The sequence below is a fragment of the Heliangelus exortis genome, chromosome 21, assembly GCF_036169615.1.
Source record: "Heliangelus exortis chromosome 21, bHelExo1.hap1, whole genome shotgun sequence".
In the NCBI taxonomy this organism is placed as follows: Eukaryota; Metazoa; Chordata; class Aves; order Apodiformes; family Trochilidae; genus Heliangelus; species Heliangelus exortis.
In genome coordinates, this window is record NC_092442.1 from 3,070,374 (window position 1) to 3,094,287 (window position 23,914).

A 23,914-nucleotide genomic window follows, 5' to 3' on the forward strand; every position below is an offset into this window, starting at 1 on the left:
CCAGAATCTTGAGCATGGATGCAGAGATAATGGTGGAATTTCCTTCAGGAACTGGAGAGGATCCTCTGTATCTCTTTGGGAAAGGGTCATATGGACAGGAGTTGAACATTTCTCTCAGTGTCACTTTCAAGTTTTGAGAATTAATTAAGCTGTTTTAATTGTAGACTCTTGTGTGTGGTTAAAGAGAAGGAGAGAAGGGGGGTCATGTATTCACTTAGCCTTTGCAACCTACTGTACACTGCTGTGTGTCCTGGTAAAGATAAGGAGAAATGTTAAACACATTAAAATAATGATGTTGATTGTAATGCAAGTTGTCAGATGGTTGTGCCAGTCTCAGTGAATAAATAAACTTCTGCTGCCCTTGTAATGGCTTTTTGTTTTGTTCTCAGTAATGCAAGAGGAAATGTGCTGCTGGAATTGTGTTTCTCAGATTTTACCTGAATTTCCTGGAGTCTGAAATTTTCCTTTCACACATTGGGTTTGATCCCTGAATTTCCTGTGAGCACTAAAAAGATGCCAAAAAATAAAATGATCAAAGGTATTTCACAGGTAATATTTGTCAGCTGAGCTGGGGAGAGAATTTTACAGGAAAGGTGGTGAAAAGAGAAATGGGCAAGAGAAAACCCTCAGAGGGGATGTGTTTTCCTTCTGCTCACTGTGGAGGAGCTTCTACATAGAGGTGAATAAACTGGTTGGTTGTAGGATTGGTTTTGTTTTGGTTTGTTTGGTAGTTTCTGGCATGGCAGAAGATGAGACATACCTACCAAGTAAGTTAGCAAGTACACTTGTGGGAATATGGTCCAAAGTACTTTTCATCTTTAGCTGAAGATCTCCCAGCACCTTTGAGCCCCTCTGTTCTCAAAGATCAGAAAGCCAATTGCAGTGTTTTTGGAGAGGAGTGGTCTGAAGCACTGCCAGCTCAAATGCCACAGTTGCCAGGTGAGATAAAGCTGGAATAAGCAACTGATGCAGAGGCCTCTTCTCTCAGCATCATGTTGCTACTCTCTCCAAGTCAAGATGTCCTTCACTCGCTGCAGGATGAGTTCAGACTTGATTATTGGCTTTAAAACTATCCCCTTCTTCACTTTCTGCTTTCTCTTTAGACTGTTTGAATTCATAAATAAAGCTCAGGACTGGGACATGGCAGTTGGGTCAGTTCTGGCATGGTGGTGGCAGGGACCATGTTGAATAAGTAACTCAGCAGCAGCCTCTGTCTCTCCAGCTGTTGGTAGGAAAGACCATGATGATGATGCTGATGTCCTTTATTACAAAGTTCTGAGTATAGAAATGACAAGAGTAGCAAAACTTTGTGCTGATTTCTCTTTGTGCATGTTAAATGCCTCTTCTTAAGTGTGCCTGCAGAATCTACATTTTGAAGCCCTGCTTTGTATTTTATTAAAGGTTTTTGAAGCTAAATGTCTCCTATAGCTGTGAGTGGGAAAACCTTCAACTTTTAATTGGTTTCTCCTGTTTTATAAATCAAGCAGATTTTTTGGAAGTGGACTTGTGCAAGTGTAGGTTGTCTTTACAGAGTGAGCATCCTGGCATTCATTACAGGCATCTTTCTCCTGCTCTTCCCTCCCCCAGTCCCTTGTGCTGACCCCTAATCCCAACAAAATGAAGATCTGGTTGTCATATGGATTGCAAAGCCTTTCCTCTTGCATCCCAAACAGTGTAGATCAAAAACACCATTTCAAAACAGATGTTTTCTGGTAGTGATTAATATAGTTTCTCCCCCCCCCCCTCTTTCCTTCTTTTCAGTAGAACCTTTTATTTCCTAATCATCTGCTTTAGCATCAGCTTAATGGACTGAATTCAGGCACTGGATAAGAGGACTGGGTGAACTGGTTCATTTGAAACATGAAGCTGAGCTGAATTTTTGAGCAAAGCTCCAAATGAAACCATTTACATTTCCATGCATGGCCTCACTAGTTTTGGCTTAAAGGGGAAAAAAAATCCTGTGTGGTTAAACATGTTCTCAAGTTCCTTTCCCAAGCAAGCACTTGGGTGGAAACCATGGGGTGCTGAGCACTGGTGGCCTCGTGTCACTGGTGCCTTTGGAATTTCCAAACATCTCTCTGGGAACTTTTGGAAAAATCTCAGTACCAGGTCTTTTATTTGACAGTTCTTTCAAAGAGTAATTTTTATTTTTTTCTCCCAGTTAATTTGGCAAAAATGCTCCTCTTTTTTTCTCTTCCACTCTTAAGCTGTGTGCTGTTCATCCTTCTCCCTCTGTGTTGGAATTGGCTGCATTTTACTGAGCCATTTCACTGCATTTTACTTCAAATGGAGAGGATTGGAGCCTATAAATCCTTACTCTGTGTGAGTCCTTATTTTCACTAATAGCCCCACTGAAGTCATCAAGCCTGTTTACATGAATAGGATCAGGAGTAATTCAAGTTGGGTCTAATTAGTTACACCAATTGAGGTGAAAGCAGAATCAATCCATTGTTTTGCAGGGTATAGGATGAAATATGCTAACATGGACTATAAAACCACATTATTGTATATAGCTGCATGGTTAAAGGACATTGTTGCCTGGCATTTTTCACAAAGAATGATCATTAGTACAACTTGGAAAAATATAGGTTTTGGGGCTGTATTTTCCCTGCAATTTAATATTACTTGGTATTGGTTAGAAATAAATTGTTACAGACTCCCTTTGAATTCCTTTAGGGTAAATATTTATCACATACAACGTTTCCTCAATATTCTGAATTTTCAATACAATTAGCTTCACTGTAGGTTATTTACTCCAATTTAACATTCAAGGAAAAACCTCCAAGTGTATTTGGAGCTGAGCTATTCAGCAGAAGTCCAACACTCTTTTGCTAAAAGTGAACCAAAAGCTGTGGGAGATTTTTCTAACTCAGGAGCTGAGATGTGTAAAATTACTGGTGTCCACAAAGTGTCAGGGTTCTCCTCCTTCCTGGAGGGGGTGTTCTCCTCCTTCCTGGAGGGGGTGTTTCAATACTCATTACTTTTTCCAAAGTGGGATCTTGGCAGCGAGATGGGAATGGGAAGAAAGCACAGCTCTAGGAATTCCCAGCAGAAGTAGGGAGTTATTTCAAGGTTATAAACCCAGGAGCCTGTGCTGTCAGCTGGAGGTTTGGTGAGCAGGGATGGCTGGGGGGGGGAGCACCCATGGGTGGGGAGAGGTGGGTGGTGTGAGGGCTGGCAGGGCCCCATCCACCAGTATGTTGAGACCATTAAATTCATTTCAGTTGAGAAATAACCTCAAAGCATAGGCACAGCTCACTTTGCACTAGCTGGATAGGTCAGTAATTTGTTCTGAGTGGAGATTTATTACAGCTCAGTAGCCTCAGCATGTCCTTGAGCCCTTTTGTAGGGTTAGAGGGGTTTTAACTTCTTCCTGAAGTTTTTTTATTACAGAATATATTCTTGAAGATACACAGAATATATTCTTGAAGGTTTTTTTATTACAGAGGCCCAATCTTCACTGTTGGTGAAGTCTTGTTTAATTTTAAGCTTTACATGTTCCCCGTTCAGAAGAATTGCAGTCAGGGAAGTTTTCTTGAAATTGAGGTCAGGTTGGCTCCCCCAAAAGCAGTGAAAGGTGTAGGGGCCTGGATGCATTTCCATATTCCAATCTTCTGGTGGTAAAGTGGCTTTAAGAGGTTCCTGGTTTGCCAGGTGTAGTTTGTGACCTTTCTCTGGGCTGTGCTCTGTTCTGGTTCTGTGAAATGAGCCAGGATAAGCTGGGGGATGGAAAAAAAAACAAAACAGGAGAATAATGTAACTGAACTGATAGAAGTCCATGCGGGAAAGGGTAGGATACTTGAGTAAATGAAGGAAAACTGGTGACAAGGATGGTGCTTCCTGGTGACATTTTCAAAGGCCACATTCCTATCACTGAGATTTGTAACTAAATTCAGTGTAATCCTGGAGTCAAGTTCAAGATAGTTCATATACTTCAGAGTCCAGTCCTGCCTTCAAATCACACTGGTTTCAACTGGGTTTTTTTGTTTGTTTGTTTTACTTACATAAAAATTAAAGCCACCACCCACAGTATCTGCTAATGGAGTCTTGACCCACTCCAAGTTGATGTAAGTTGAGCAGTGCAGAAAAGAGATTAATTTTTACTTCATCTGTAATGTGACTTCTGCCAGGAGTAGAAGCAGAAGATGAAATCTCTTTTTACTTGTTTTTAGGAGGGACAGGACAAAACATTAAAATTCTCCAGACACTTCCGTGTATTTTAAAGCCTTCTAAAAGCTTTCCTACCTCTCTTTTTTTTGTTTTTTTGTGTTTTTTTGGGTTTTTTTGTTTTTTGCTTTAATGTTTCATTATAAGTAAACTTCAGAGAGAACATTTGATCTGCTGGTATGTTTTTGCCTGTATCCACCAGGAGTTCACTTAAGCCAAGCAGTGAAACAATAATGGATGTTGTACAGCTGAAATGAAAATTAACCTAATGTACAGTATTTGCTACATTGCACAGCTGAAATGAGCTCCTGGTGGACAGTGAGAAACATGCTGGCAGATCAAATACAGTTTCTGAAGTTTATTATAGTAAAATGAAATAAAACCATCAAGGGGAGCATTTAGGGGAAAAAAAAAAAAGAAATCCATGTGCTTCGCTGGGACCTGTATGGACTTCCTTAGGGCTTTTCCTCACGTGTGAACGACCCACCAGAACCTCATGTGCTGCTAAAGAGGCAATTTTCTTGGAAGGATTCTCCAGACAGAGAGCTGTAGTATAATTTCCATTCAGGCAGCATTTTACTCCCACTAAACAGAGCCTTCTCCTTCCTCCTTACTCCTGATAAATACAATCATAGTAGTCCTGGTTTTAATCAGGTTATTAAAAGTATCCAGTGACTTCATCTGGTGTAAACTCTCTTTGCTGTTGAAGGTTAAGCCCTTGTTTCTGTGAACAGAGCAAATATTGGCATCAGTAGATGAAATAAAAGGCTTTTTTGGAGTCCTTTTCCTTCTCTTTTCCCTGCAAGGTGATTGGCTTGTCCTAAGAAGTCTCAGTCAAAACTCCAAGATCAGGAAGTGCTGAGGGTTGCTCGCTCTCACCTCTGGGCAGCTCTGAAGGATCTATAAGCACTTGCCAAGGAGCTTGGTGTTGTTTCCTCCATCCAGCTTTATGCCAGCTAGAGCAGAGTAACTCCCAAATTGTATTAGCATCATCTTCTCTTTTCCCCTTTATTTAAGAGGAATAATAAACCAAGCCCTGTGTGTTTATGTATCCCCCACAAATCTAGGAGACCTGATGCTCCACTTACCAGTTTGCTTTGACAGACAGAGCTTGTTTTGATACATGACCCAGCAGGAGAGCATCCTGCATCCCATAAAAGCAGGTCTGGACAGCAGATCTCACCAGTCCTGATGCACATGAGCAGTCTGTAGGTAGCCCCTGGCTCAGTTGAGTTAGCCAACATGACCAAGCTGGCAACATGCTGGGGTCTTCAAAGGAGCCAAAGGCAATTAGGCACCCAGATCAGCCTGGATCCATTGGGGTTTCCTATGTAGGTCTTGTTGTGTGAGCTTCTGAAAATCTGAGCCTTTGGTACATACTGAGCATTGCTACTGGGCCTCTTGGGAGCTCTTTTTGTTTGCTTGAGAAGCATCCAGCAATCTCTGCTGCAATCAGAGTGCATCTGGGCAGGACCCTGAGGAGATATGTAGAGAGACACATGGTATAAAGAATACATCATAGAAAGGTTTGGGTTGGAAGGGACCTCAAATATCATCCATTTCCAACCCCCTGCCATGGGCAGGGACACCTCCCACCAGCCCAGGGTGCTCCAAGCCCCATCCAACCTGGATTTCATCACTGCCAGGGATGGGGCAGCCACAGCTTCTCTGGGCAGCCTGAGCCAGGGGCTCAACACCCTGATAAGACTCTGTTCCAGTGTCTTGCCTCTCTATAGAGATTTGTCTGTGTACATACAGTTGTTATGTCTGATGCAGCTGAATTTATTGATGCCCACAGAGCTGTGAAGCTTGGGAAGATGAGGAGTTTCTGTAGATGTGTTGGCAGAGAGCTGGTTCAGGCATGGGATCTCCATCTGGAGCTTGGTCAGGAATTGAGCCCGGATCTTCTGTCTCAGTCCAGTGTCTAATCAGGGCACTGTCTTGCCACGGGATCAAGTCTTTTGTTTTAGTATTAAAGAACTGTGGCTTGATCCTATAAACCCCTCCAGGGGGTTGGAGGGTGGGGGAGTAATCTGTATTTAGGGGATTAGTCCCTTTGACAGCACTCCTGCATAAATAAAGTGTACTCAGAAGAATAAAGCTTTAGCAGTGTTTCAGTGCTGTGTGTAGAAGAGCTGTGATGCTGCAGCAGGCAGCACCTTCTGAATTTTTACCCAATATTTTTCTCTGTGAGCCCCTGATGTCAATAGGTGGCAAACCAGGAATTATGTGGGACCTAAATTGTATTTGTTTGACAGCTCAGGCATTGTCTGTGGATTCCCCTCCCCTTCTCCCGGAGCAGTGGGCATCCTCTGCAGAAAGTGAAAACTGAATGAACTGATTGCTTAACCTCTCCTGACTCTACCCTGGTGGTAGATCATTAATGGTGTAGAAAACGAGGGCCAGTGCTGGCAGCACAGGGTGGGGTGTGTGTGCATCTTTAAGAGATTTATGTGGAGGTCTGAGATGAGGAGGCAGCCCTGTGGTACATCATCATGCAGGAGACATCAGAGACGTTCTTCTTCGCTTCGGTGCATTATCATAAAAAGTGATTTAGACTGGAGCTGATTGATGCAAATGGTCCTCTGTTCTTTCCTATCATTAGCTGCCTCTTTCAGTGGCCAGAGGCAGTGATTAAAGCTGTCATTTGGAGCTGCTCATTAAAGACAAGCACCCAAGTAGTGGGATGAAAAAAGGTTGAAGAAACATGATTTTTTTTTTTTTTTAAATTTCCCTTTTTCCTTTAAAAAAAGGCATTATCCTTTTTCCAGTTCTGGCTCTACAGGAAAAGTCTTAATTTGAGGTGAATGAGAATGCAGGTGGTTTGAAAAATAAAATCAGAACTACATTATTGTCACTTAATATTTTGAGAACAGCACAGTGCAATGGTAAAAAGATCATTATAAAGGCATCACTGGGTGTATTTGTTATGAAATAACCCAGTGAAACAATAAACAGCATTATGCACCCCAGCCAGGGGTTGCCACATGAAAACTGTCCAGGGCTGTGATGACTGTTCTTTTGGGGGCTGAGAAGGATGAGAAGAGGCACATGCAGAGGTGCTGGATGGTGATTAGGTTTGACATGCTTTATCATAACACATTTGCCTCTTCAGACTTCTGAATTCTTTGGGGCAAGAACTTTGTTTCACTGGAGATCTGTACAGAGAGTCAGACAGCAGAGCCAGGATCTTGAGTGGGACTTGAAGCCATCATCGTGCCACAAATGAGAAACCTGGCAAACTCCTGTTAAATCTGTGTCTTGCAGCTGAATCTCTGTATAACCACAGGCTGTGTAAAACACCCATAAAATATGCCAGGGAAAAGTCATCAAGCTGAGGCTGCAGTGATGATTTGGGAGTGGCTTTGGGTCATGCTCTGAGGTGGCCAGCAAGTGGGCCAGTTGCTGGTCCTCTGGTTTGGTTGCCTGGCTTCCTGGTGAGAAGGAATGCTCTGTCCTTCCACCCCCAGCAGGGATGTCAGGATGCACCATGGTGAGGTGGATGGTGAAGGGATTCAGCATGGTATTTAGTCCAGTTCTGGGCCCCTCAGCTCAGGAAGGAGATTGAGGTGCTGGAGCAGGTCCAGAGAAGAGCAAGGAGGCTGGGAAGGGATCCAGCACAAGTCCTGTGAGGAAGGGCTGAGGGAGCTGGGGGTGTTGAGGCTGGAGAAGAGGAGGCTCAGGGGAGACCTCATCACTCTCTCCAACTCCCTGAAAGGAGGTTGGAGCCAGGGGGGGGTTGGGCTCTTTTCCCAGGCAACTCTCAGCAAGACAAGAGGGCACAAGAGGTCTCAAGTTGTGCCAGGGGAGGTTTAGGTTGGACATTAGAAAGAATTTCTTTCTGGAGAGGGTGCTCAGACATTGGAATGGGCTGCCCAGGGAAGGGGTGGATTCTCCATCCCTGGAGATATTTCCAAAGAGCCTGGATGTGGCACTCAGTGCCATGGGCTGGGAACCACGGGGGGAGTGGATCAAGGGTTGGACTTGATGATCTCTGAGGTCCCTTCCAACCCAGCCAGTTCTATGATTCTGTGGATGGTGAGGTGGATGGTGGAAGAGCCCAGGAGAAGAGGACAAAAAGGCTGTAGATGAGCAATAGCAAAGCCCAGCTAGACCCAGCTCACCTCCTGCTCCTGGGGAAAGGTGGTGGCAGCCCCTGGGCAGGGTAATTGCCTGCTGCACACCCCCTCTTCCCCACACAGCAGCTCCTGTGAGAATTAACACAGTTTTCAAGAGGTCAGAGCAAGCAGAGAAGCTCCATAAGTGCTTTCAGGCCAAGCTAATGGAAGATGCCAAGGAATGACTGAGAGGAAGTTATGATGATAGTGAAGGAGTAATTTAGTATATTAGGGGAAATATGTCAAACCAACTGACTGCTGTAAGCACAGCCTTCTTATTTCAGAATCTGGCTGTGCCCCAAGGATTTTCCTCTGAAATTACAGAAGTGCAGCTCACTCATTACAAGCTGACTCTCCCACTGTTGTGCTTTCTCTTTGGGTCATGTGCATAATGCTACCTAATTGGTACCTTTCAGGACAGGCTCATTTTTCCTTTAGTCAGCCCATGTGAGACAGAAGAGACAGTGTTGTGACTTGGGGAGGTTGGTGGCTTCCTTCAAGCTGATGGTCTTCTTCAGGAGAACCTTTCTGCATGGAGGTTTCCTGGCTGGGGCACGTTTTGGGGGTCAGAGCAGGGGGTGCAAAAGGCTGAAGGGCTTTGGTGCTCAGCCCTGAGCACTGGGGAAGGAGGAGGAGGAGGAGGAGAAGGAGGCACTTGCTGGGCTGAGCACAGGGGAGCAGCTCTGGACAGAGCTGGCAGCAGTGGCAAGAAGCAGAGCTTGCTGCAAGGTAGCTGGTAACAGGCAGTTTGGGATTTGCCTGTGATTTTTAACAGCAAGTTTTTCCAAACTGGGCCAAATTGCTTCCAACAGAGCCTACTTCTGCTCATCTACTCAAGTGTGATCCTGCTCTCACAGCAGTCATTATGTTTTATACATTAGATACATTGCATTTTAATTTATATCCTCCTAATACTCAAATAATCCTTAGTGTACCGACAATGCTAATAAATTCCTTTATTTTAAAATGCCAGAAAAAGTGAAAATCTCTTGTGCTGTGCCATTCAGATTTGGGCTGTAATAAATCTGAGTAGTCAAAGTTTAAAGACAATCTTTTGCTTTTGGAAAATGCTCTGCTTTTGTCTCCTGGAAGTCACTTTGGACAGCAAAGACATTTAATATGAGCGAGAAGAAAGGTAATTGTGTCAACAGAATTAAATGCTACTGTGCTTTTAGACCATTTTCTCCTTCATAAATGTCAAACCCAAGTTGCCAACAATTAAAAAACAGAAACATTTCCAGCAGAATTTCCTCTTCTTTTCAGTTTTCCTGTATGGCAACCTACAGATTCTCTTCATTTCTCTGCCTTCCCATCACCTTCCTTTTTTCTTGTTGGTGTCAGTCATCTCAGTGTAGCTACAGCTCTTCTCTGGAGGCAGGACACAGCCTTTCCCAGGGAAGGCCATGTGCACTTGTGCCATAACCAGTGCTTGCTGTCAATGGGAAGTGTGGTACAGGTGTGACAGGTCCAGCTGGAGCAGCTCGTGTCACATGCAGTAGAACAGCCTCATTTTGGTGTCCTCAGCAGTGTCCATGGGCTGAGTTATCTTGCTGCCAGTGTCTCCTATAATTTTTCTCAATAATAAACTTAATTATTTTCTTAGAACAACTAAGGATTGATATAAATGAGACCAGGCTAAGATGAATACATGCATTATCCTCTCTTGCATTTATTCTGGAGGCTTCCAGTTTGCTTAACCTCTTTGCTTTTGGCCACCAGCTATTTTTGACTCTTGCATTCAGACTGCACAGCAGAGCTTTCAGTAAAACTACTTCTGCAATGATCATGGCACTGATTTTTGTTTTTATTTTTAGCTTCTGGGTGATGCTCTACACACACCTGACACTGTACAACATGGTTGGTTTCCAGCCTGCAAAGCTTACAGCATGATGCTCTTGTCAGTGCTACAGCCACAGCTCCCTGCCAGAGGACTAAAGCTGTGCAAAAGCCTTATTGACTTTGAAGTCAGTCCCAAAGAAAACAGAACTTTGGCCCCAAGCTGGCCTGGATTTAGCTCAGGAGCTCGGAAGAGCCCGGTTCAGGCTCAAAGGGCAGGGAGCGTGATCGAGCAAGTGTGAAGATAATTTAGAATTTCATTTTGGTTTGTGTGTTCTTACCAGAGAGCAACTTAACAACTCTGGGGTCAAGAAAGCATTTTGAAACTATTGATTCATATTGTTAATAAAACAGGGTTGCTAAAAGGGGAAAAAAGTGTAGATGTACCACATGCATCCTAAAATACAGGTATATTATTGCTTGTCTTTGTGTAGCCCCTGTATTTTCTGTCTTCCTGTCTCAATATAGGTGTGTTGAGAAACACCTGAAAGCACCTTCAAAGAAACAAAGTGATAGAAAGAATCCTGGGTCCTAACCCACAAAGTTTATGCTCTGTTGCTGTCAAAAATTGAAATTTACAATGCACATTTTCTCCCTGACGGAGAAGTTGGCAATAATTTGGGGATAAATTAAAAATACAATCCAATCATTTCCTTGTAAAACCTGGTGCTGACATTAGCCTTTAGTTATGACATTGCAATTATCTCCATAGCAACCTGGTGTGATGTGGCAGCTGTGATGACTGCTGGTTCCCATGCTCTTGAGCTGGGGCTGAGGGAGATGGTTTCTTGCCTGAGATGGTCCTGATTTTCTCTCTCCTTCCAGCAGTGTTTGTTGGTGTAACGTGGCTGCACTCACCTTAGGTCTGCTACACCTACCCAAAGAGCAGGGATTCTGTGCATTTATGGGAGTCTTTCAAGCATATTAAGGAGCAATAGCTTATACAATCTCTTCCATTAATAAATAATTTGGAGAAAGCTCATACATGAATATAGCACTTCCAGGCCATTACACGCAGGAATACATTATCAGTGTAGATTGCACCTTTGTTAACTGTAAAGCCTGTTCTTTAGTCAAACACATTTTGTGCCTCCCTGAAGCCTAGCAGGATACCTGCTGGAGCAAAGCTGAGAGGAAAAAGAGGCTTATTGCAGATTGAAATGGCTGAAAAGTCTAAAAAGATACAAGCTAAATTAGGTGGGACTGGGTTTTGTCTTTATTCCTCGTTCTGTACTTAGATTCCCCAATGGCAGTCTCTCAGTCTTCCCTAGAATACCCATCTCCTGGATTCTTATTTTTAGTCTTCTCTTGGGGTTCTCATACGTAAATGCTCCTACAAATTGAGGTTGCATGGCAAAGTTTCTTCTTTGGAGACCATGGCAGCACGACTGAGTTGAACCTGGGATCTGTTCCTACGTCTCCACCTTCAGGGAATCAGGACTGAGCAAATTCACTTTCAGGAGTGCATTTCCAGCTCCTCCTCTCACCAAAAATGGCAGCAGTCAAACCTCTGGCATGCTCAATGCAGAAATGATTTCTCAATATGAGCTCAGGGCATTTTATTGTAGAAACCCATTGCCCAACAAGCCTGGAATTTGTTGGGGAAGCTTTGAAATTACTCCCATTCCCTTGGTGTTTCATGGATTGAATGGTAATGGAGCCATCCACCACCAACTTCAATGCTTCAGCAAACCTAACTGTGGACACCACTGTATGTATTCATTAGTTTGCCAGGTTGGAAATGTTATTATCACACAGTTCCATAAAAGTGATGGAGATAAATATATATACATCCAGACACACACACACACAGCTCCAGTATGGCAGTGCTGCCACCTTTTAGGAGAAGAGCTTGTTTTCTGCAGGCATCAAGACTGTGATGGATTTCCCCACCCTCATGTGTAGTGAGTTGGGTGATTGAATTCCTGTGTGGTGAGATAAAACAGCCTGCTGAAGGATTTATGTCAGTGTCTCTCTGGAGGTTATGTATCTGCTTTTTTTCTTTTTTTGGTAGCCTTGTGAACTGTGCTGGAGGTGTTTGAGGGCTGGTGGCGGGGCTCTTAATGGGTTTTTTTTTGTTTGCTCATTTTTGCACCTAGTAAACCTGAAATAATTTTTTTTTTTTTTTTTTTTAATTGGCTGGCCCACAAGGGCAAGCTGAGAGGAGACAGGGTGCCAGGTATGCTTGATGTCTGGTTCAGTGATGGGCAGGAGGGTTGTGGTGCAGACCCCAGGAGCAAACAGGAGTCTGTAGGCAATGCTGCCTGTGGGGTAGTAGAGGGAAGGAGTGAAACTGCAGAGAAATTGGCTGCTGTGGGCTTGCTTGGGGTAACAACCTGGTCCTGCCATAGCTGGGTGGTTCACCCATCATCCTCTGCCTCTTCCTGGTGCCTGCAGTATCCTGGGACTCCTCCATCACATGGAAACCCATCTACTCTGGGAGAAGGAGAGGGACCCAGGGCAGGAGGCAGAGCTTGAATAGAAGGAGCAGGTTTGGAGAAGGCTCTGGGTGGTGCTGGGTCTTACCTTGGTTCTTGTGAAGCAGGAAGAGCTGAGTTGAGTTCTCCTGGTGCATTACAAAGCTGCCTTGGATGTGAGTGGGAAGATGGCTCCAGCCACCCAGTTGTGTAAATCCCTTCAGATGTGCAGAGTATGGGAAAATGCAGAGCATTGAGGGATCGTGGCCAAATGGCAGGGAGATACCTAGAAAAACCATGGAGTTTTTGGAAGGTACTGGCTCAAGGCATCCAGCAGAGCTAGAGTTTAACTACTGTGGCATTCCTTGGGGTTCAATCTGCAATGAGCTCAAAGCTGACCTTCATCATGGCACTTCAAAATATTTAATCTCTCTGAATAGCTGCTTTGTAGTCAGTTTTCTTCTAGGCTCTGTTATCCAGTCTTTTTGCATTGTTTCTGAGAATGAAAAAGTGACACCTTACCCTCCTGCAAAGCAAAATTGATCTGTCTCAGTACTGAGTGATTTGGTGTTTGCAAAATATCTCCATTTAAAACATTTGACTTTCCACCTGAGACCTCCAGTAAATCTATCCACTTCAACAACTGGAGCTAGGAAAACTGAAAGGAACTAAAATGCCCCATGTAGACATGATTGAAGCATCCCTTGACCTGGCATCCTGAGCACTGTTTTTTCTAAGGATGATAACAGTCAAGGGATAGGAGTTTGTTTGCTTTGGTTTCCTCCCACTCCAGGTTATTTGGAGGTAGCTGTTGCTTTCAAGAAACTGTAAGCAAAAGGTCTGACCCTATCATCACTGAAGTTTGGGCTTCAGTGGGACTGTTTGAAGTCCCATTACATCCCATTTGATTAAAAATCTGCTGAGGTATCACTAGAAATCCTCTGGTGCTTTCAGTGGGGCCTTCAATTTCTGCAGATCAGCTTTTCCAGTGTCTGCCCTGCTGCAGAATGGTTCTTCAACCATGGGGTTCACAAGCAGAATCTCCCCTGCTCTTCATTCACTCCAGCTCAATAGAGAGCTATTTAGGTTGGCTTAAGGTTTTAGTTTCTATATTAATTCTCTCCTGACCCTCATTAGCCGAAAGGAAAAAACAATTCTGAAAGGGTTTGATTTCCTAATATTGTATCTTCTGTATCTGCAATGCCTGTTGTGGCCTATTAAGAATTAAACTGAGATCACTAAACTCATTTCATTTATGCCTTGGGCCTCATTCAAACCCTGGTTTCCCAGCAAAGTAAGGCCAATGGATTAACGTTTCACCTAGCTCAATGGAGTGGTTTTCATCTCTTTTAATGCCTTTGGCATTACCAGGAAAAAAAAAAAAAAAAAAAGAAAGGGGAGGGGAAAAAAAAAAAAAGCATAGGATGGTGCTTTGACTGCACCAGAGCATTTTGTTAGTGCCCTGGCAATGCCTTTGCTGGGATTATTTTGTAGTGTGCTGGGCTTTATCCTGCTTCCAGTGGGAGGGAAGGAGTGGCAGAGATGCTTATTGCATCTTTATATTGTTAAGCGGTTTGTCTGACCACAAAATAATTTTATTTTTTTTTTAAAGGGATTTGGGTCTTTCTCTTTAAAGGCAGCCTGGTCTTCCCTGGCCACGAGCAGCAGCATTAGCTGCTGTCAGACAAATTACAGGATGGGTGAAGCTGTGATATCGACATGTGCGACTTGATCTTTTTTAATGGGGGCACCACAGGGGTTTCTGACTGCCCCACTGAGCTTAATGTTCTGTAAGGAAAAACAGACACTGAACTGAAGGACATTTCTAATGGGCTGCCTGCTTAACCCTTTGGTTGCTGCTTGCCCAGCTCCACAGCATCATTATTTTTCTTGAGGACAAGCATTTCAGGAAGCCCTCAGGAGCTGACTTTGGGCTACCTGGGAAAGTGCTGTTCTGCAGGGACACGGCTGTCCTTCCTCCCCCTCCTCTTCTCCTTAGTTCATCATTAAACCAAATAGTTGCAAAGTCTCACATGGAAAGGAGCTGTGTAATTACAACAACAAAATAGCTTGTAAATTGGAGTTGTCTACTTCTTTCTATTAACAACAGCTTTATGTAGAAGTGAGGCTATTTGTTTTGACCTTTCATAATAATTAGCTTCCTAGGGATAAAGAATTCAACATCTGTGAATTCAGAAATGCAGAACAGCAGAGGTGAAGACCCTTCTGGAGAGTGGGGAGTTTTGCAGATTTATTTGGTTTCAATTTTTGTGTCTGCGATCCTGTCCTTTTTTTGCTTGAACAAACTCTGAAATCTAAGCATGCAAAGAGAAGGACTCAGGGATTTCCACAGGTTTGTCCTTTCCCTGTACACATTCCTACCCTCTCAGAATTCTGCTTAGGAAGGTGTGTAAGGCTCTGGAGTGTGGGCATTACCAGCTACTTCTTCGTAGAGATAGAAAGCCAACCTTGCCATGGCTACCAGTTGAAAACTTTGCTTCTTTTGCTTAAAACCTCAGCTTAAATCTCCAGAACCTTGGTTATCCACTTCAGTTCCTTTGCTCCAAGGTTTGCTATTTTGCTCCCTTTATATTTGCTGTGTCTCAGTGTTTCACCAAGTTGAGGATCCATAAACACAGGGTGCAGGAATTGCCTTGTAAGCCCATGGAGGTTATTGCAGTGCCCATTTATTATTAATTGTCATTAGCACTAAAAAGCCCTGAAAGCTCTTAGCATCTTGTTTACTTCATGCAGCTCCTAATGAGGACTCCTCTCTACCTCTTGACATAGTAGAGTTGTAAATAGAAGTTTAAAAGTAATAAACCCTCTATTCACTGCTGTGTGGCACTTGGAGAGGCAACTGCTTATCTCCTACACCAAGCCATTGGCAAGGATGGGGCTGGAAGGAGCTTGGAATGGGGTTTCTTTTATGGAATGCATGATTTCTGGTTCTTCTGATTGTATCAGAAGCTCAGATGAGAATATTTCTACCCCTCAGTAGACTCTCATGAAGAATTAGTATGGGCCAGCAAATTCCATGTCCTTTTGGGTTTGTTTGTTGGTGTTTTGTTTTTTGGTTTTTTTTGTTATAGATATTATCCCACACTCAGAATTCATCTGTCATCAAAGGTGACTTCATTAAGCAAAGCACAGAGAAGTTTTGGCTTTGTGCTGTTGTGTTGGCTGCCAGAATCCAGACGTACCTGCTTAGCTTGAGCTCTGGCTTTGAACAGATCTGAACTGGCAGAGTGAATTTGTGCCCTGGAAGGGACAGAGCCACGCAGAGGGCTGCTCACCACTCACCTCACCAGGTGTTGCCTTTGAGTTTCTGGGATGGAGTGACAGTTCCACTAATTCCCTGCATGTTGTGTGTTTAGGTGCGTGTGATGCACTGAGCTTGTGAGGGGTTTGCTCAAGAGAAGTTTTAGTCTCATCCTTTAGTTTTGTTGATTGTAGGAGACTATGCAAGAAGACAGAGTCAGCTTTGCACTGCCTGCAAATTTTAGAAATCCAGTACAGGTGTGTACAGTGTGTTGGAGAGGTAAATCAAGGCATAGGAGTTAATTCAGCACCAGTTCTGTACAAACAGGAGTCACTTTTTTGAGGCTGGGGGCTCCAAGGATCCTATGGCTTGGTAAAGGTCATTATTCATATGCTGTCTACGAGGTCCTTGCCTTTGTATCTTGGTTTTAGGGTATGTTTTGGGATATATGAGCATGCCAAGGCCATAGTTTCAGGATGTGTAATACTGAGGTGGTGCATTCCTGGAATATCACACCAATATTAATTTTATCCAAGTCAGGTCTGTTTACGTGGTTGCATTTCTGTCCAGTTAGTCAGAGCATATGATAGAATTTTATTTTGGCTTTTGTGCTCTCTGCTGGCTTTCTGTGAGCTGTGAGGTGACAGATGGTAAGTCCTTCAGGATAAAGTTTGCTGGGACAAGCTCGCCCATCAACTTTTAAAATTTGCATTGGCACTGTGAGTTGATTCTCAACCAGCCCTTTGAGTTAGAAGGCTGCAGGGCTTTCCATCAGGTGCCACCCTAAATTTGGGGTTACTGTGCAATCAGACTGCCACCTTAGCACCTTCCAAGTGCAGAGGTCTCTTGTTCTCTGCCTTCTTGGACCTATTCAAATACCCTGCATCTGCTTGTGTTGGAGCCAGGCCACCCTGTGCACACTTACACTTGTTTTGCAAGGAGTAAAAGTGCTTAATGTTGCCAGTTGACTCCTGACAGAAGAGGGGAAGAGGATGGTGTTTAAAGCTTAGGAACACATAGCAGGGAAGGCTGCTAATGCTGCAAGGAGAAATGGGGTAGAGCTCTTCTACAGGAAAGTAGCATCTGATTACTGATCAAATTAAGGGAAACACAGTCATGGTGAAGTCTGGTAAAATTGTGAATGTTTGTCCCAGGAAAGTACTAAGTGCTCCATCCACCGTGGGTGCAGTACTCTTACCTTGTCACAGAGGAGGGCTCTGAGGCTTTAATGGGGCTTTTTCCAGTTTTGTACTGAGTAATTCTCATAGCAAGCTCAGAAGTGCATCTTCCACAACAGATATCAAATGAAAAAAATATATTTGTGTATTCTTGAAGGGTGTGAGGTCTTGTTTATGTGACCCAGAACAGTGAGAGGTGCCCAGAGTTTATGTGCCCGTGCTGATAAAGCCCATTTTGTTGTGCTTGCACTTGCCTACACCACTGCTATTGGCCTTTGTACTGGACCCAGCGAGTACCCAGGGAGCAGCAGCAGTGTTTTGGGGGCTTAGCATCTGGTGCTTTGAGATCCTGAAACATTAGCCCCCCAGCAATTAATACAGCTACGTCATTAATGTCACACCCCTGATGTTCCTGTGTGTCAGAGGCAGACAATTGCAGTGTTGTGATTTCTTAGTTATGTAAAAGGCGATTAAGGCAATTAAGTGGGTGATTAAAGCTTCTCAGTCAGAGGTGCTGACTGATGCTATTACCCAGCAGTGGTGTATGGTAACAGCCATGGAAAGATCCCCCAGCAGCAGGGAGTGCTGGCAGCCCTGTGACTGGGGTGTTGCTGAGGTTGGCAACACCCAACATCCCCCCTACCTGTCTCATCCAGGGGTGACTTGCTAAAAGGTGTTGATGAGAAAGGAGCACATCCAGCATCAACTACATGGTTAAATAAAAAGCTTCAGTGTTCCCTTTGAAATGAGCATTATTGGCTTTATTTAATTAAATATGGATTTACGCTATAAATATTGGAGCTCATGGAGCCCATATTTCAATTAATGGATCGTTTGTATGTCATGCTTGCTTTGTAATTACTGGAATGTGAAAATACAATGAATGGAAATGATTTTCCCTCCTCTTCAAATAAATCTGAGCAAGAATCAGATAGAAACTCTTTTCCTACCCAGAAGTACGTGGGCAAGTGCCTGCACCCAGGACTACCACACACCACAAGACAGAAGAGAAGGGTTTTGGCAGATCATTGCAGGAGGAGTGTGCAGGTTTTGTGAGGCATCTGTCTTAATACCATCGGTGCTTGTGTAAGACTGAAATCTCTGTAAATGAAGTGTTTTACTCCCAGGGTGAGGCTGGCTGTTAAGTTGACAAATACCATGTACCATTTTGGTGTAAATGATGTAGATTTGTTGTTTTATTTCTGGTTAGGACACCGAATGAGGCTATTTAGAAGCTGTGTTTTGCAGTGCCATCACAAACCATTTGATGGGGAGTTGGTGGGGTAATGACTGGTTTTGGCTTGTAGTGCCCAGAGAGCAAAAAGCTTAAAAATGCCATTGTTTCTTGTTTTCTGAGCACTGCCCACACACGGTTTTATAGTTCCCTCCTTGTATTTGCAAGGATGTGGTGTCCATTTTCCAGGGTATTTATACTTAAAAGAAATATGAATATGTCAGGCTTTGCATCAAGCAAACGCAGTGGTAATTCCGACTGGCAAGGATCTGATGTCAGGAAGCGAGTCCTTATTATTTTCTGCTCAGAAGAAAGAGCCCATCCTGGCCTCAGCTCTCTCCTCCTCCTCTCCCTCCTCCTCCTCCTCCTCCTCCTCCCTGTCTCGCCATGGCTGATGGCTGCCGGCAGCGCAGGCGTTGGAGCCGGCCTGGCCACCATTTCCCAACCAGCAAAAGGTGGCTCAGAGGACCCTGCCATGCACTGACATGGCATACATAATTCCATCAGAAAATATCCAAGGGTGGAAATCATTGTTCTCCGAACTAGCTGAGCTGGAGCCAGAGCAGAAATACTAAAGTCAGTTGTGCCTTTGAGCTGCCTATAACAGCGCCCTTTGGAGACCCATTTCATACAAAATTTGAAGCCTGTGTTTATTGCCCATTAAAGCAACCTTTATTTTATGGCAAATGTTGCAGTAATTGCCTTTTACGAAGAGCACTTTGTAACACACATGCACTGTTGAAAGAAAACCACTCTGGTATTGTCTATCGGGACTTAATGGCGCAATTAATTTTACTCCATCTGTTCCTGAGACTTTAAAGGAAAATGGATTTTTTTTTTGAGCGCACTTTAATGAAGAAGATAAAGCGGCCCGGCTGGTGTCCCACAGGCTCAGCGCAGTAAGTTCAGATTATTGCTCAGTCTGTCAGAGTGGGGCTGCTTCCCTCGGCAGCCGCCACAGCCAGCAGCCCGCGCTGGCCCCTCGCCGCGCCATTCCTGATGACAAACTGCCAGCCGGCTCCCACAAAAGCGCGATTAAAATGTCAGCACAGGATGACGAAGGGGCCAAGAGGGTCCTCGGAGACAAACTGTGTTGGGTATGAGTTAATACTTCACCGCAGCGCCGGGCTGGGCTGCTGCTGTTCCAGGGAAGCTCCAGGCAGAGCCTCGCAATGAGCTGGTGAGGCAGAGCAGGCCCCACCTCAGGCCGCGGCCTCAGCTGGAGCGCGCTGGCATCTGCGTGTTTGTACCGGCTGAGGGGCTGCCAGAGGAGACAAACTGTTCATTTTTTAATTTTTTTTTTTTTTTTTTTAATGCCCACCACCCCATATAACACTGACAAAACAGAAATGCAGGATTTGTCTCCCTTCCCAGGGACTGCGCTTGCCTGTGCGAGCTCTGGAAGAGGGCAGGGATGCTGTCAGGGCAGCGGCAGGAGCCAGCCGTGCTGCTGCGGGTGCTGTGTGAGGTGTTTTACCTCATAAACACTGCAAAGGGCCTAAAGATGGGGATTTTGTAGAGGAGCCGGAGGCCCTGGAGCTGTGTTTCCTTGAGCTGGGGCTGCTGCAAGGACAGAAGAACATCTTGAAGCAGGTGTGGTGCTGCTGAGGTAAGGTTGGCGCCCCGCAGAAATGGTGTTCTGGTGTTTATAGGGAACACTGTGGTTGACTGAAGCTCCTCTTGCTGCTCCCCTGAGCATGCTGGTGTTTTCCTGGAGCCGTCCCTGGCTGCAGGAGGGATGTCACAGACACCTTTGTGCGGATGTCACAGACACCTTTGTTCCCTGCTCTGGGAAGCCTTCACAGAACAAGCTGACTTGTGTGTGTCTGCTAAACCTGTGCCACGTCCGTGTGAGCATCCCCGTTTCTTCCCCCTGCCATGTTTCAGCACATGTCCCTTGGGAAAAAGAAGCTGCTTGCTAATGGGCGCAGAGGCCACAGCCCTGGCCTATGTTTGCTAACTTGCAAGGGGGTAGGACCCACTTTGTCACTGCAGTTTAATTCCCTGAGAGCCCTCCTGAGTAGTTTTCTGGGGGGTGTGAGAGCTGCAAAAGCCTGTAATGAAAAGGAGAGGAGATTGTCAGAGCTGGCATCCTGCTGGGAGCGATCTGAACTCCTCCTGGGCAGCAGGTGGGAGCTTTGCCATTGTCCCTAATGGTTATTAGCCAGCCATGAGCAGGACAAACGTGGGGTCACCTCTCCTGCTGGCAGGGCAGCAGTTGCAGGATTTAAAGCCCCTAGGAGAGGAAGAAATGACATGGTTAGTACCTACAGCTCGGGATGTGACCTGCTCGATTTTAAATGATCTGTTATACTTTGGAGGAGGGGGAGCTGGGGACTGCTGGAGCAAGCTGAATTCAAAATATATTGCATACTTGAATTAAATGCAATCAGAGACATTCACTGATATCATAATGGCTCTTGAATAATCAGCGCAAGACATAGCACTGGGCTGTTGACTATTTAAAGCAAGATTCAGCAAGACAAAGATTGCAGCAGGCAGCGTTTGGTATGGGGTGTTTTTCTTGTGTGCTGATCCTCAATGAAGATTTAAAGCAAAGGATGTAAAACAGGAAACCTTTACATTCTCAGTTATATTTGCTTGCCTCTTACCATTCATCTTCAATTAAAAAAAAAAAGACACATCTTCCTGGGTTTCTGTGCTCCTTATGGATTGGCCTCATCCCACCTCTCTGGCACGTTGTGTCTCACCCCCTCCCTGCTCCTCTTTTTTCCTTCCCTTGCAGTGCTCTGCAGCTGGGGGTTGATCTTTCTCTTGTGCCCATTTAACTAGAACAGCTCTCCCTTCTCTCCCCTGGGCCACTTTCTCGCCTCAGGTCCCCCCTTAAAAACTATGGATTTACTTTGCTGCCAGTGCTAAATGCTACATGTTCACACCTTCTTCTGCTACTTCAGGCTTCCTTTTTTTTTTTTTTTTTTGCCTTGTCATTACCAGCCTACATGAATTTGTACCTTACTGCTATAAAATTTCAGGGTTTTTTCCAACTTAACTCTGTCTCTCTGTCTTGTTTGCCCTGCTTGGGAGTTAGTGACCCAGACGTGTGCAGGAAAGTGTTCTGGCTGTGTTAATAGCTCTGTGACCCTGCTCGCCTGGGGATCTCCGAGCACTTTGCAAACAGGAGCTGAGGCTCAGGCTCTCCCACGAGGGCGAGTGCTCTGGGTTCCAGCTGGATGAGCCCAAGCACAGGCTGTGCAAATGTCATGGTCAGATGGGGTCGGCGGCAGGAATGGAGATGTGCAGGGCTCCCAGCTGCCTGATGCTGTGGCCAGTGAGCAGGGCTCCTCCTCCTGCTGCTGCTGCAGAGCATTTTGTGGTGCCTCCTTCAGAGGATTTGTGTGAAACTAAATTGTATTGTATCGGATTAGGGCTCCATAAGTTTACTATTTGCAGTATAGCATACATCTGCTCCCGCAGTCATCTCTCCTTGGATGGGATGCACATTTATTCTGTGAGCTGCTTCAACAGGAAAATAAATGTGCCCATATCAGTGTGTTATTGAGGGAGTAAAGGGATGCAGCTGGTCCCAAGCTCATTCAGCAAACCTGTGCTGTGACTTACAGCTCTGTTCCGTGCACACTGTGCCGTTGGCTCTTCACAGCGCTGCCTATTAATGTAAGGGTTTATAAGTAGGTTCAGTCAGGGCAAGATTCCTGTCTAACACTTGGTGCTTTCCAAATCCTGCGGTAAATCCCCTACTGAATGGAGCACTGTGCTGGCTTTTGAAGGCTGGGGAGAAGGGAGGATTGAAAGGTTTGCCTTTGCATTCTGCACGGCTCGCCTGCCGCAGACATATAAGCCACAGGAGGTTTGAGCTTGTGTTTTCCCAGCTCATTTCCCATAGCCTGAGAAGTGATCCCTGAGTGTCAGGTGGCATGAAGGCCACTTTCCATGTAGACTGAAGCAAAAGAAACCAGTCTGCTCCTCTGTGTGGCTAGCTCTAAATTATCCTTTTAAGTGTTGCTTACACGGAGGTGGAAATGGCTGTGCCCCAGTCACCAATTTGGACTGGGACAGCATCTCTCTGAGCTTCGTTTTGGGAACTTTCTGCGTTAGGGCTGAGGAACCTTTCAGGGCTGCTGTGATGGCAGGGTTATTTCTTCCCCAAATGGAGCTTTGATCCATTTCCAAAATGTATCTTTCTCCATTCACTGGGGAAAATTAAAAGCTGAGACATTTCTACTTGGCAGCCCTTGGTTTGAAAGAGACCTGGTGGATATGTCTGGCCTGGTAGATCTGCCCAGAAGACAATGAGAGGCTCCAAGGTGGATTCCAGTGAGTGGAAAAGGTCAGCGTTGGCAGTCCTGAGGGGATGGGATGACTTGCTTAAAATAACAAGGTTTTTTGCAGGTCTGAAAGTTGAGTTGTTTTGAGGGGCTTGAGCCACAAGCCTGGTCGGGCTTTTCCTTGAAGTCACAAGGAGCAGAATTTCCTTGTTCTGTATTTGGATGAAAGTTTTGAGTCCAGTCTGGCCTCAGTAGTCTGGAGGGCTCAGAGACTTGAAGAGATAAAATAGCAACATCATTGAAGCTGCTGAGACAGCCATGCACTGAGTTACAGGCAATGTGGGTTGCTCAGTAGGAATGGAGACTAAAGGTGCTCTCACTGTGCAGGGTTTTGGCTAACTGGAAGACAAAAAATCCTGAGAAGTCAGGACTTAGAGCACTGATGCTTACTTATTGTTTTTCAGGTGTAATATGTGGCACACAGGACACCCTAACAAGGCTTGCTTCTCCTCCCCTGTGTACAGAAGTGTCAATCAGAAGTAAATTTGTTGAGGGCAGGAGGCTGGTTGTGAGTAAGAATGAACCTGAAACATGGAGAGCTTGGGAACAAAAGTGGTTAAATTTAGGTTGCGATTTAAAATTGTGGGTTTGAGTTTAAAACAAAATAATTAAAATCAGGTGCTCATGCTGTGAAATGCTCAGGTGGCTGCAACACCTGTATGCTCCTGAGGAGTCCCAGTAGTCACAGCATGAAAATCAGAGTGAGAAACAGGTTGCAAAATCAACATCAGCATTTCAAGAAGTCTGCAAAAAAGGAGACCCGATGAGCTAAAGAAAATAAAGAAGATGCTAGGAAACATCATCTTTTTCATGGCAATATACTTAAAATAGCACCCTGACCCAAGGGAAATGTGTAATAGCGTTTAAAGATGGTTCTTTGAGAGCAAACATTGAGTTTGCCCTCTTGTATTAGATCAGCAAGGAAACAAATGATGTTTGTGTGAAACGGGGATGGCAGAAGATAGCACGGAGCTGTCAGTAACCCTGCGGTGTGTGCAAGGGGATATGAATTCTCCCTGGCTCCTTGCAGCAACCAGATGGTGCCCTGAAGCCTAAAATTTGTTTGCCCTTCCTTTGGTTTCCTGAGCTCCTCTGCTGGTGTTAGTGAGCCTAAAATTGCCAGCGTTCTGTTTTGCTGCTTGCTTTGCAGGTGGGCACACCCCACACCCGAGCACCCATCTGCATTCTTCAGAATACAAATCCTGATCTGAATTCACATTATTTTCCAGCTGCTTCACACTGGCTCCTTCAGGAGCTCCCAGCCTTTACATCCCAGTAAAACTTTGCAGAGCTCTGAATCCAGGGCCAAATTTTCTCCTCAAGGTGTGGTTGCAGGAGGTGTGGAGCTGCTTGCCCTGGTGGGTCCCTGGCCATTCCTGGCCCCCGGGCAATGGCAGC

General features: G+C 44.9%; 1 protein-coding gene and 1 long non-coding RNA gene across 7 annotated transcripts in view; both read left to right on the forward strand.

Moving 5' to 3' along the window:
* AUTS2 (activator of transcription and developmental regulator AUTS2) overlaps positions 1–23,914 on the forward strand; it is a 758,376-nt gene that overhangs the window by 625,977 nt on the left and 108,485 nt on the right. The window lies entirely within an intron of this gene.
* Positions 19,995–23,013, forward strand: LOC139806188 (uncharacterized). Its single transcript, XR_011730172.1, has 3 exons — positions 19,995–20,062; positions 22,421–22,518; positions 22,921–23,013. It is a non-coding gene; the product is annotated as an uncharacterized lncRNA (long non-coding RNA).